Here is a 12906-nt window from a genome sequence, read left to right on the forward strand (position 1 = left end):
AGGGGTGTCAGCAATAAGGGGTGGGGGTGTGATTAGTTGATAAACTTGGAGAGGCTGGCCCCTGTGGTTTCAGGATTTACCTTCCCTTGGAACCCTCTGGAGGTTATAGGTTTCAAGAGAGTACACTTAGTATATGAAACTTATATAGTCTCAGTTAGAGCCCTAGGCATTCTGAAGAGTTAACAGGAATGATGTTGGTTGTGGTTTGGCAAACCAAAGCAATTAGCAATATCTAGCTGAAGTTTGCATGAGAGTAGCCACCAGAATAGCCTTTAAGCTCTATTTGCTCTCTCTTAGCTTCTGATGCCTTATTTTGTTATACTTTCTTTCTGGCTTTTGGTCATGAAGGCATTGTCAGTTCCCCAGTGCAGGGCCTGACTTATCCCTGGGTGTCATGTCCCATGTTGTCAGGGAAATTTTCACTGCTGAATGTCATGTCCCATATAGGGGGGAGGGCACTACTTTTCCTTACAGAGTTGGGCTTAGAGAGAGAGAGACCACATCTGTGAAACAAAAGAGTTTTTCTGGAGGCAACTCTTAGGCCTTATTATAAGTAGTCGTAGCTTCTCCATAACAGAAATAAGTTTCATAGGGATATGCCTCAAAAGCAAGAGTTTGACCTGTTTTCTTGGGAGTCCCCAATGTTTGAGAGGGTACCAAAGGTTTCCCAGATGGGAAAGTTTAATTGTTCCGTATTTTTTTCCTTAATCCCTCAGTACACTCTCCTAATAATTATTTATCAGCCCACCATAGTCTGGGATGCATCCACGTATTACATTGAGTTATACAGAATTATAAGGCCTCATTCCCATTCTGGGCTTCATGTGTTTGGTTTGTTTAAATGAGCTATCTATGCAGGTTGATTTAGATTGTGTGTTACATAAAAGTTAGGTTCTAGACACAATAAACCTCTCTACTTTTGGTCTTATATAATAGGTGAAGCTCTAGAGCACATACTCTATCATCTTTATCCTGTACTCTGGTTTACCTTAGTCCCAGCCTGATTGACTTCGTTTTAATCTCTAATTGAAGCCTGATCTCTTTTTCAGTTATTTTAACTGTTATGGTATGTAGCAGTGCTGACTTTCAAAGCTGCAGACCTCCTACTCTGAGTATTAGGTGTCACAGAGGCACTCAAAACTCCAGGGAAATACCAGCTTATACACATACAACTCAGTGTCTCAGAGTCTAGAAATATACTTGCAACTTCAGATTAAGTGGGGCTCCATAAAAATTTACAATCTAGGCTCCAATTTTCTTATAAATATTTTCTGGAAGAGACCATAACCTATTTTTTTCCTCTTGTTTCCGACTTATTTTGCACAACACATTGTCCCTAAGGTTCATTCTGTTTGTTACATGTCTCACAACATCATTCCTTTTTCAAGCTACACATTATTTGCCTTTTTGTCCTTTGGACTCTTCCATCTGTTGATCATGGATAATGTCAAAAACAAACAAACCATGTCTTAGAGTGTCCTCCCTTGGTTGTACCATCAGTAGCACTCTCAATTTTAGACAATTTTCACTGGTGCAATAAGACAACCAATAAATACAACCTCTTCAAATATCCAATCTAAACTTCCCCTAATCTTGTGTCCCTTCCCCCAGTCATTTACCCCTGATATTGCTATGGTACTGTTGATGTGTTCTTTGTTTTTTTTTTTTGTTTTGTTTTTTTGTTTTTTTGTTTTTTGCGGGGGAAGCACTAACTCTTTTTTTGTCTTTTATTGATTTAATGATTTATTTATTATTTAAGAAAACAAACAATACACTTAAAACCACCAACAATGGATATCTTAGTTAGCTTAATCATAGGCTTATTTAAATAAAGTATCCATATAATCATTGTTAAGCCTGTGTTTGCACAGAAAGTTTCATAAACCAATTTAAAATTGAGGCAACAAGGAAAAAAAATACAAATTCAGATAGCAAAGATCTTAAATTCTAAATATTAAACACTAACTTAGATCCCATTTGATCAGCTGTCAAAACTGTGAATGTTCCCAAAATATCAAGAAGAAAGTTCTTACAAATATCTGCATTGCTATAGTAATGACCTATGTTCTAAATATTTTCCTGATTTCAGGAAAATACGAAGATACAAATATTTTACAATTAACAAATGGAAATCTTAACCACCTAAAATGAATAACTTAATTAGCTTATCCATAGGCATATTTAAAAAAATCTAATTAATCATTGTAAAACCTGTTTGTACAATATGTTTCATAAACCAATTTGAAATTAGAGCAAGGAAGGAAAAAAAAGTATAAGTATAGATACCAGAGTTACTTGAATTCTAAATATTAAATAATATTTTAAATACCATTTGATAAACTATCAAAACTGTGTGTTCTCAAAATATCAATTAAAAAGTTACTACAAATACATTGATGTCTTGTCAACTATAAGCCCTGGAATGTTATTTTAGTTACCCCCATACCTCTCTACTATTAACTCTTTGTATAAGATCAAACCTTTAAAATAGTTTGTGAGATTTTATTTAAAATTGTTGAATTAAGCTGTTGCTGCTATTAATGCATAACATACTACTGTTGTTCTTTTTATATAAATGTAAACATATATATATATATATATATATATATATATATATACATAATTTGAAGTTTTGGAAACTTTAGTTATGCTGTCAACTTTGCAAAAAGTATCCCAGTTGTATTTTGTTGAGTTTGCATGGTACAGAAATTTGCAGCCATATTGTTCTAGAAACGTTTCCATTTGTACGAGAGCAACGTACTGTATTAAATATGTAAAGTTTTATCTACATAGATTTGATTACAGAAACTAATAAAGTATTATCTAAATAATGAAAAAAAATTGTAGATTTAATTGTTAGGATACTGGTACTATAAATCATAGTACCATGATTTCAAACATATGTTCAATATGACAGTGTTATTTATATCTCTATTAATTGCTACCATCACTTCTATCTGTTCCCTCACATTTAAGTTCAACCTCATTGAGTATCCTTTCCCCCATCTTTAGCTTCTGTGAACCTCTAGTTCACCTATATTCTACAGTGTAAATCTCTGAGATTAACTTTACCAGAATCATAATGGTGAAATCAAACAGTATCCATCCTTTTGTGTCTGACTTATTTCACTTAGCATTATGTCCTTAATTTTCATCCCTGTCATAATATGCTTTGGGACCTCATTTCATCTTATTGCTGCATAATATTCCATCATATATATATATGTGTACACACACCATATTTTGTTTATCCATTTTTCTGTTAATGGGCACTTGTTTCCATCTTTTGGCAATTGTGAATAGGGCCACTATGAAAATCGGAGTGCAAATGCCTTTTTGTGTCACTGCTTTCAGAACTTCTGGATATATACTGAGTATTGGTAATATGGGTCATAGGGTAACTCAATATTTACTTTTCTGAGGTATTGCCAAACTGTTTTCCACAGCAGCTGTACCATTTTTACATTACCACCAAGAGTGAATAAGTATTCCGGTTTCTCCACATCCTCTCTAACATTTGCAGTTTTCAGTTTGTTTAATAGCAGGCATTCTTATAGGCCTAAGGTGATATTTCAATGTAGTCTTGATTTGTATTTCCCTTATAGCTAATGAAGATAAGCATTTCTTCATGTACTTTGTAGCCACTTGTATTTGACCATTTTATAATTGGGTTGTTTGTTTTTTTACTGTTGAATTGTATAACTTCTTTATGTACACAGGATATCAAACTTTTGTCTGATATGTGAGTTCCAAATATTTTCTCCCATTGAGTTGGCTGCCTTTTCACCATTTTGACATAGTCCTTTGAAGTGCAGAAGCTTTTGATTTTAAAGAGTTCTGATTTATCTATTTTTTCTTTTGTTGCTTGTGCTTTGGGTATAAAGTGTAGGAAGCCCTCTCCTATTACTAGTCTTGAAGATGTTTCCCTCCATTTTCTTCTAGGAGTTTTGTGGTACAGGTTCCTCTATTTAGATCTTTGATCCATTTTGAGTTAATTTTTGTATAAGGTGTAAGTTAGGAGTCCTCCTTCATTCTTTTGGCTATTGAGATCCCGTTCTTCCATGCCAATTTATTGAAAAGACTACTGTGTCTCAGTGTAGTGGATTTGGGCACCTTATTGAAGATCAAGTGACCATAAACTTGATGATCTGTCTCCATTCTTTTGATTCAATTCCATTAGTAAATACTTCTGTCTTTGTTCCAGTACCATGATATTTTGACCACTGTGGCTTTATAGTAAGCTTTAAAGTAATGAAGTGTTAGTCCTCTCACTTCACTTTTCTTTTTTAGGGTATTTTTAGCTATTTGAGGTCTCTTTCCCCTCCAAATAGATTTGATACTAGGTTTTCCAAGTCTTCAAAGTAGTTTGTTAGAATTTTGATTGGTATTGCATGAATCTGTAGTTCAGTTTGGATAAAATTGACATCTTAATGACATTCAACCTCCCTATCTGTGAACACGGAATGTCTTCCCCTCCTATTTAGATCTTCTTTTATTTCTTTTAGCAATGACTTGTAGTTTTCTATGTACAAGTCCTTGAACATCCCTGGTTAAGCTTATTCCTAGATACTTGCTTCTTTGGGTTGCTATTCTGGATGGAATTTCTTCTTAATAGTCTCCTCAGGTCATTACTTTTTTAAAAAAACATTACCAATTTTTGTACATTTGTCTTTTAATCCCTCTATTTTGCTGAACTTGTTTATTAGCTCAAATAGCTTTGCCATAGATTTCTTGGGGGTTTCAAGTATATGGTAATGTTGTTTGCAAATAAGGAAAGTTTTACTTCTTCCTTTGGATATCTTTTATTTCCTTTTTCCTGCCTAATCACTCTAGCTGGACTTCTAGTATAGTGTTGAGTAATGGTGGTGACAATGGGCATCCTTGTCTTGTTCCTGATCTTAGGGGGAATGCTTTCAACCTCTCACTGTTAATTATGATGCTGGCTATGAGTTTTTCATATATGCCCTTTGTGATATCAAGAAAATTTCTGTCAGGTCCTACCTTTTTAAGTGTTATTATCAGGAGAGGATGCTGGATTTTATTAAATATTTTCTCAGCATCAATCAATATCATTGTGTGATTTTTTTCCCTTTCCATTTGTTAGTGTGCTGTATTACATTAATTGATCTTGTGTCGAACCAACCTTGCATTCCTGATATTAACCCCCACTTGATCATGATGTATAATTCTTTTTAGGTGTTGTTGGATTCCATTTGCTAGTATTTTGTTGAGAATTTTTGCATGTGTGTTCATTAAGGAGATTGGTCTGTAGTTTTCCTTTCTTATAGTGTCTTTATCCAGTTTTAGTATTGGAGTTGTGTTAGCTTCATAAAATGAGTTAGGTAGTGTTCCTTTTCTTCTTCTTCTTTTTCTTTTTTTTTTTTTTTTTTGGAGGAGTTTGAATGGATTTGTATTAGTTCTTTTTGGAATGTTTGATGAAGTTCCCCTGTGAATCCTTATGATCCTGGGCTTTTATTTTTAGGAAGATTTTTGATGACTGACTGGATCTCTTTACTTGTAATTGGTTTCTTAAGGTCTTCTATTTCTCTTTACTTGTAATTGGTTTGTTGAGGTCAGTATAGGTTGTATGTGTATTTCCTCGGGATTTGTCCATTTCATCTAAGTTGTCTGATTTATCAGCATATAACTGTTCATTGTATCCTCTTATGATTTTTTAAATTTCTTCCCGATCTGTGGTAACAACCTCTCTCTCATTTCTGATTTTGTTTTTTTTTGTTTTTTTTCTTTTTTTTGCACCATCTTTATTTTTTTCTTTCTCAGCCTAGCAAGGGGTCCATCAGTTTTGATTTTCTCAAAGAACCAACTTCTGGTTTTTTTGATTCTTTCTATTGCTTTTTTTTCTATTGTTGTTGTTCACAGTTCATTTATTTCTGCTTTAATCTTTGGTATCTCTCTTCATCTATTTGTTTTGTGGTTAGTTTGCTGTTCTCTCTCTAATTTCTCCAGATGAGCATTTAATTCCTAATTTTTGCTCATTGTTGTTTTTTAATGTAGGCCTTCAGGGCAATGAATTTCCCTCTCAGCCCTGCCTTTGATATATCTCATAAGTTATGATATGTTGTATTCTCATTTTCATTCCTCTCCAGATATTTACTGATTTCTCTAGCAATTTCTTCTTTGATTCATTGATTATACAAGAGTGTATCATTTACTCTCCATATATTTGTGAAAGTTCTAGTTCTATGGTGGTTATTAATTTCCAGCTTCATTCAGTTGGATAATTTCAATCTTACTAAATTTTAAAGATCTGTTTTGTGTCTCAGCATGTGATCTATTCTGAAGAATGTTCAATGAGCACTCGAGAAGAATGTATATCATGGTGTTTTGGGGCATAGTGAACTATATATGTCTAATTCATTTATCTCATTCTTGAAGTTCTCTATTTCCTTATTTATCCTCTGTTTGATTGTTCTGTCCATAGTGGAAAGTGGTGTATTGAAGTCTCCTACTATGATTGTTGAAACATCTATAGCTCCTTTCAGTTTGCCAATATTTGCCTCATGTAGAGCACCTTGATTGGGATCATAAACATTTATGGCTATTGCTTCTTCATGACTATTGCTTGCTTCTTCTTGGTGAATTGTCCCTTTTTTAATATGTAGTGTCCTTCCTTCTCTCTTATGACATCTTTATATTTAAAGTCTGTATATCTATTATATAACTACTGCTATCTTTTGGTTACAGCTTGCATAAAACATCATTTTTCATCCTTTTACTTTCAATCTATTTGTATTCTTGGTCTAAAATGCATGTCTTGTAATCATCATATAGATGGGTCATATTTTTTTTATCCATTCTGCCAATGTGTTTCTTTTGATTGGTGAGTTTAGTCCATTAACATTCAAAGTTATTACTATAAAAACAATTCTTGACTCTAGCAATCTATTCTTTAGTTTTTATTTGTCAGATCTATACATCCACCCCCACCCCCCACTTTTATCCTTTAAATTATCTTTACTGGTACCCTTCAATTCTGTCCCCTCCTCCAATCTTCCGTCTTCTGTTTTGTTTTTTTTTTTCCAGCTGACAGGACACCCTTTAGTATTTCTTGTAGGGCATCATATCTGTTGTTGACAAATTCCTTCAGCCTTTGCTTGTCTGAGAATTTAATCTCTCCCTCAGTTTTAAAGGATAGCTTGGCTGGATTTATAAATCAATTGCCCCAGTGTCAAGGGGGCAGGGCTGATGGAAAAAGAAACAGAGGTTTTTGTGGCTGTGTTTCTACAAAGGCTTGACTGCCTTTGGATACGGTGTCAGGTCTTCTCAGGCTGCAACTGCCCCAGGCATAGGCAGAAACAAGCTTGTTTGAGACCTTATCTGGAGCTTGTGCCTTCCCCAAGGGAGGGGTGAGGCCCAACTCAGGTGGAATCCCTTCCTCAAGGAATTCACACCATAGGGCTTGGTTGTTTGAAGCCATTAAAACCAGCCTACAACCTCTCCTCTGTCTCCACCATGTCCCCAGCAGGGAGAGTTTGCCAAAGTAAAAAGTACCACATCATCTTATGCTGGTGGGACCTGCAGGCAGACAAGCACCACATACTGGGCAGGATAAGAAAAACAGAGCCCAGAGATTTCACAGGAAAATCTTTCAACCTGCTGGGTCTTACCCTCAGGGAAAATTGACACATGTGACCCTTTCCTTCTGACAGGAGCCCAGTTTGGATGGGGAAAATCCGGCTGGGGTCTGTAATACCTAAGTAGACTCTCCCAAGGGTGGGGTGAAAAAGGCACCATACAGGCAGGGCAAGAAACAAGAAAACAAGAACTGAAAAATTCTCTGTTAAACAAAATCTAAGCTAGTGGTCCAGAAAAAAGCTGAACTGAATGTCAAAGAACAGACAGCAGATTCATCCAGCAAGAAAACCGTAGGAAAAGAAGTGAAAACAATCTCCAGAATAAACTAATTAAAGTAATTAAATGCCTAGACACCAACAAAAAATAACACATCACACTAGGAAAATTGAAGCTATGGCCCAGTCAAAGGAACAAACCAGTGATTCAAATGAGATACAAGAGCTGAAACAGTTAATTCAGAATGTACAAACAGACATGGAAAACCTCATCAAAAATCAAATCAGTGAATTCAGGGAGGACATAAAGAAGGCAAGAAATGAACAAAAAGAAGAAACTGAAAGTCTGAAAAAACAAATCACAGAACTTATGGGAATGAAAGGCACAGTAGAAGAGATTAAAAAAAAACAATGGAAACCTACAATTTAGATTTTGAGAAGCAGAAGACAGGATTAGTGAACTAGAGGATGGACCATCGGAACTCTGACAAGCAAAAGAAAATATAGAGAAAAAAATGGAAAAATATGAGCAGGGACTCAGGGAATTGAATGACAATATGAAGTTCACAAATATACGTATTGTGGGTGTCCCAGAAAGAGAAGAGAATGGAAAAGGAGGAGAAAAACTAATAGAGGAAATTATCACTGAAAATTTCCCAACTCTTATGAAAGACTTAAAATTACAGATCCAAGAAGTGAAGCATACCCCAGAAAGAATAGATCCAAATAGATGTACTCCAAGACACTTACTAATCAGAATGTCAGAGGTCAAAGAGAAAGAGACAATCTTGGAAGCAGCAAGAGAAAAGCAATCCATCACATCCAAGGGAAGCCCAATGAGACTATGTGTAGATTTCTCAGCAGAAACCATGGAGGCGAGAAGACCATAGGATGATACATTTAAATTACTAAAGGAGAAAACTGCCAACTGAGAATTCTATATCCAGCAAAATTGTCCTTCAAAAATGAGGGAGAAATTAAAACATTTTCAGACAAAAAATCACTGAGAGAATTTGTGATGAAGAGATCAGCTCTGCAAGAAATACTAAAGGGAGCACTAGAGGCAGATACAAAAAGATAGAACAGAGAGATGTGGAGAAGAGTGTAGAAAAGAAGACTATCAGTAAAGGTGAAAAGAAGATAATTAGATATGACATATAAAATTCAAAAGGCAAAATGGTAGAAGAAAGTACTACCCATACAATAATAACACTAAATGTTAATGGATTAAAGTCCCCAGTCAAAAGACATAGATTGGCAGAATGGATTGAAAACAGGACCAATGTATATGCTGTCTACAGGAAACACATCTTAGACCCAAGGATAAACATAGGTTGAAAGTGAAAGGTTGGAAAAAGGTATTTCATGCAAATAACAAGCAGAAAAGAGCAGGAGTAGCTATACTAATATCCAGCAAATTAGACTTCAAATGTAAAACAGTTAAAAGAGACAAAGAAGGACACTATGTATTAATAAAAGGAACAATTCAACAAGAAGACATAACAGTCACGAAGGTTTATGCACCAAGCCAGAATGCCCCAAATTGCATGAGACAAATACTGAAAAGAGAAATAGACACATCTACCATAATAGTTGGAGACTTCAATTGCCTGCTGTTGTCAATGGACAGAACATCTAGACAGAGGATCAATAAAGGAGCAGAGATTTTGAATAATACAATGAGTGAGCTAGGCTTAACAGACATTTATAGAACAGTACACGGCACAACAGCAGGATACACCTTTTTCTCAAGTACTCATGGATCATTCTCAAGGATAGACCATATGCTGGGTCACAAAGCAAGTCTCAATAAATTTTAAAAGATTGAAATCATACAAAACTTTTTCTCAAGTCATAAAGGAATGAAGTTGGAAATCAATAACAGGCAGAGTGCCAGAAAATTCACAAATATGTGGAGGCTCAACAACACACTCTCAAACAACCAGTGGGTCAAGGAAGAAATTACAAGAGAAATCAGTAAATATCTCGAGGCAAATGAAAATGAAAACAGAACATATCAAAACTTATGGGATGCAGCAAAGGCAGTGCTAAGAGGGAAATCTATTGCCCTAAATGTGTATATTAAAAAAGAAAAAAGGGCAAAAATTGAGGAATTAACTGTCCACTTGGAAGAAGTAGAGAAAAAACAGCAAAGTAACCCCAAAGCAAGCAAAAGGAAAGAAATAATGAATATTAGAGCAGAAATAAAAGAAATTCAGAACATGAAAACATTTGAGAAAATCAACAAAACCAGAAGCTGGTTCTATGAGAAAATCAGGAAGATTGATGGACACTTTGCAAGACTGACAAAAAGAAGAAGAGAGAGGATGCAAATAAATAAGATCAGAAGTGGAAGAGGAGACATAACCACTGATCCCACAGAAATAAAGGAAGTAATGAGATGATACTATGAACAACTTTATGCTAGTAAATATGACAATGTAGATGAAATGGACAACTTTCTAGAAGGGCATGAACAACAAAAATTAACTCAAGAAGAAATAGACGACCTCAAAAAACCAATCACAAGTAAAGAAATTGAATCAGTCATTGAGAAGCTCCCCAAAAAGAAAAGTCCAGGACCAAATGGCTTCACATGTGAATTCCACCAAACATTCAAGAAAAAATTAGTACCAATCCTGCTCAAATTCCTCAAAAAAATTGAAGAGGAGGGAAAGCTACCTAACGCATTCTATGAAGTCAACATCACCCTCATACCAAAGCCAGACAAAGATATTACAAAAAAAGAAAACTACAGACCAATATCTCTAATGAATATAGATGCAAAAATCCTCCACAAAATTCTAGCAAATCGAATCCAGCACACATTAAAAGAATTATACATCATGACCAAGTAGGATTCATCCCAGGTATGCAAGGATGGTTCAACATAAGAAAATCAATTAATGTAATGCACCATATCAACAAATCAAAGCAGAAAAATGATCATCTCGATTGATGCAGACGAGACATTTGACAAAATTCAACATCCTTTCCTGTTGAAAACACTTCAAAGGATAGGAATACAAGGGAACTTCCTTAAAATGATAAAGGGAATATATGAAAAACCCACAGCTAACATCATCTTCAATGGGGAAAAACTGAAAACTTTACCCCTAAGATCAGGAACAAGATAAGGATGTCCACTATCACCACTACTATTCAACAATGTGTTGGAAGTTCTAGCCAGAGCAATTAGACAAGAAAAAGAAATACGAGACATCAAAATTGGAAAGGAAGAAGTAGAACTCTCACTATTTGCAGATGATATGGTACTACATGTCAAAAACCCCGAAAATCCACGCAAAACTACTAGAGGTAATAAATGAGTACAGTAAAGTGGCAGGTTACAAGATCAACACTCAAAAATCTGTAGTGTTTCTATACACTAGTAATGAACAATCTGAGGGGGAAATCAAGAAAAGAATTCCATTTATAAAACAGAAAAAATATTTAGGGATAAATTTGACTAAAAAGACAAAAGACCTATACAAAGAAAACTACAAGAAATTGTTAAAACAAATCACAGAAGACCTAAATAGAAGGAAGGGCATACTGTGTTCATGTTTTGGAAGACTAAATATAGTTAAGATGTCAATTCTACCTAAATTGATTTACAGATTCAATGCAATACCAATTAAAATCCCCAAAACTTACTTTTGTTTAATTAATTAAAAAAATTAACTAACAAAACATTTAGAAATCATTCCATTCTACATATACAATCAGTAATTCTTAATATCATCACATAGTTGCATATTCATCATTTCTTAGTACATTTGCATCGATTTAGAAAAAGTAATAAAAAGACAACGGAAAAAGAAATAAAATGATAATAGAGAGAAAAAAAACTATACCTCACATGCAGCTTCATTCACTGTTTTAACATAATTACATTACAATTAGGTAGTATTGTGCTGTCCATTTCTGAGTTTTTGTATCCAGTCCTGTTGCACAGTCTGTATCCCTTCAGCTCCAATTGCCCATTATCTTACCCTATTTCTATCTCCTGATGGTCTCTGTTACCAATGACATATTCCAAGATTATTCACTAATGTCGGTTCATATCAGTGAGACCATACTGTATTTGTCCTTTAGTTTTTGGCTAGTCTCACTCAGCATAATGTTCTCTAGGTCCATCCATGTTATTACATGCTTCATAAGTTTATTCTGTCTTAGAGCTACATAATATTCCATTGTATGTATATACCACAGTTTGTTTAGCCACTCGTCTGTTGATGGACATTTTGGCTGTTTCCATCTCTTTGCAATTGTAAATAATGCTGCTATAAACATTGGTGTGCAAATATCCGTTTGTGTCTTTGCCCTTAAGTCCTCTAATAGATACCTAGCAATGGTATTGCTGGGTCATATGGCAATTCTATATTCAGCTTTTTGAGGAACTGCCAAACTGCCTTCCACAGTGGTTGCACCATTTGACATCTCCTCATCCTCTCCAGCACTTGTCATTTTATGTTATGTTGATAATGGCCATTCTGGTGGGTGTGAGATGATATCTCATTGTGGTTTTGATTTGCATTTCTCTAATGGCCAGGGACATTGAGCATCTCTTCATGTGCCTTTTGGCCATTTGTATTTCCTCTTCTGAGAGGTGTCTGTTCAAGTCTTTCTCCCATTTTGTAATTGGATTGGCTGTCTTTTTGTTGTTGAGTTGAACAATCTCTTTATAAATTCTGGATACTAGACCTTTATCTGATATGTCGTTTCCAAATATTGTCTCCCATTGTGTAGGCTGTCTTTCTACTTTCTTGATGAAGTTCTTTGATGCACAAAAGTGTTTAATTTGAGGAGCTCCCATTTATTTATTTCTTTCTTCAGTGCTCTTGCTTTAGGTGTAAGGTCCATAAAACCACCTCCAGTTATAAGATTCATAAGATATCTCCCTACATTTTCCTCTAACTGTTTTATGGTCTTAGACCTAATGTTTAGATCTTTGATCCATTTTGAGTTAACTTTTGTATAGGGTGTGAGATATGGGTCCTCTTTCATTCTTTTGCATATGGATATCTAGTTCTCTAGGCACCATTTATTGAAGAGACTGTTCTGTCCTAGGTGAGTTGGCTTGACTGCCTTA

General features: G+C 35.0%; 1 protein-coding gene across 6 annotated transcripts in view; it reads left to right on the forward strand.

The window, feature by feature from the left end:
• The window catches only part of FAM185A (family with sequence similarity 185 member A), a 180376-nt gene that overhangs the window by 82032 nt on the left and 85438 nt on the right, over window positions 1-12906 (forward strand). The window lies entirely within an intron of this gene.

The sequence above is a fragment of the Tamandua tetradactyla genome, chromosome 1 (assembly GCF_023851605.1).
Source record: "Tamandua tetradactyla isolate mTamTet1 chromosome 1, mTamTet1.pri, whole genome shotgun sequence".
Taxonomy (NCBI): domain Eukaryota; kingdom Metazoa; phylum Chordata; class Mammalia; order Pilosa; family Myrmecophagidae; genus Tamandua; species Tamandua tetradactyla.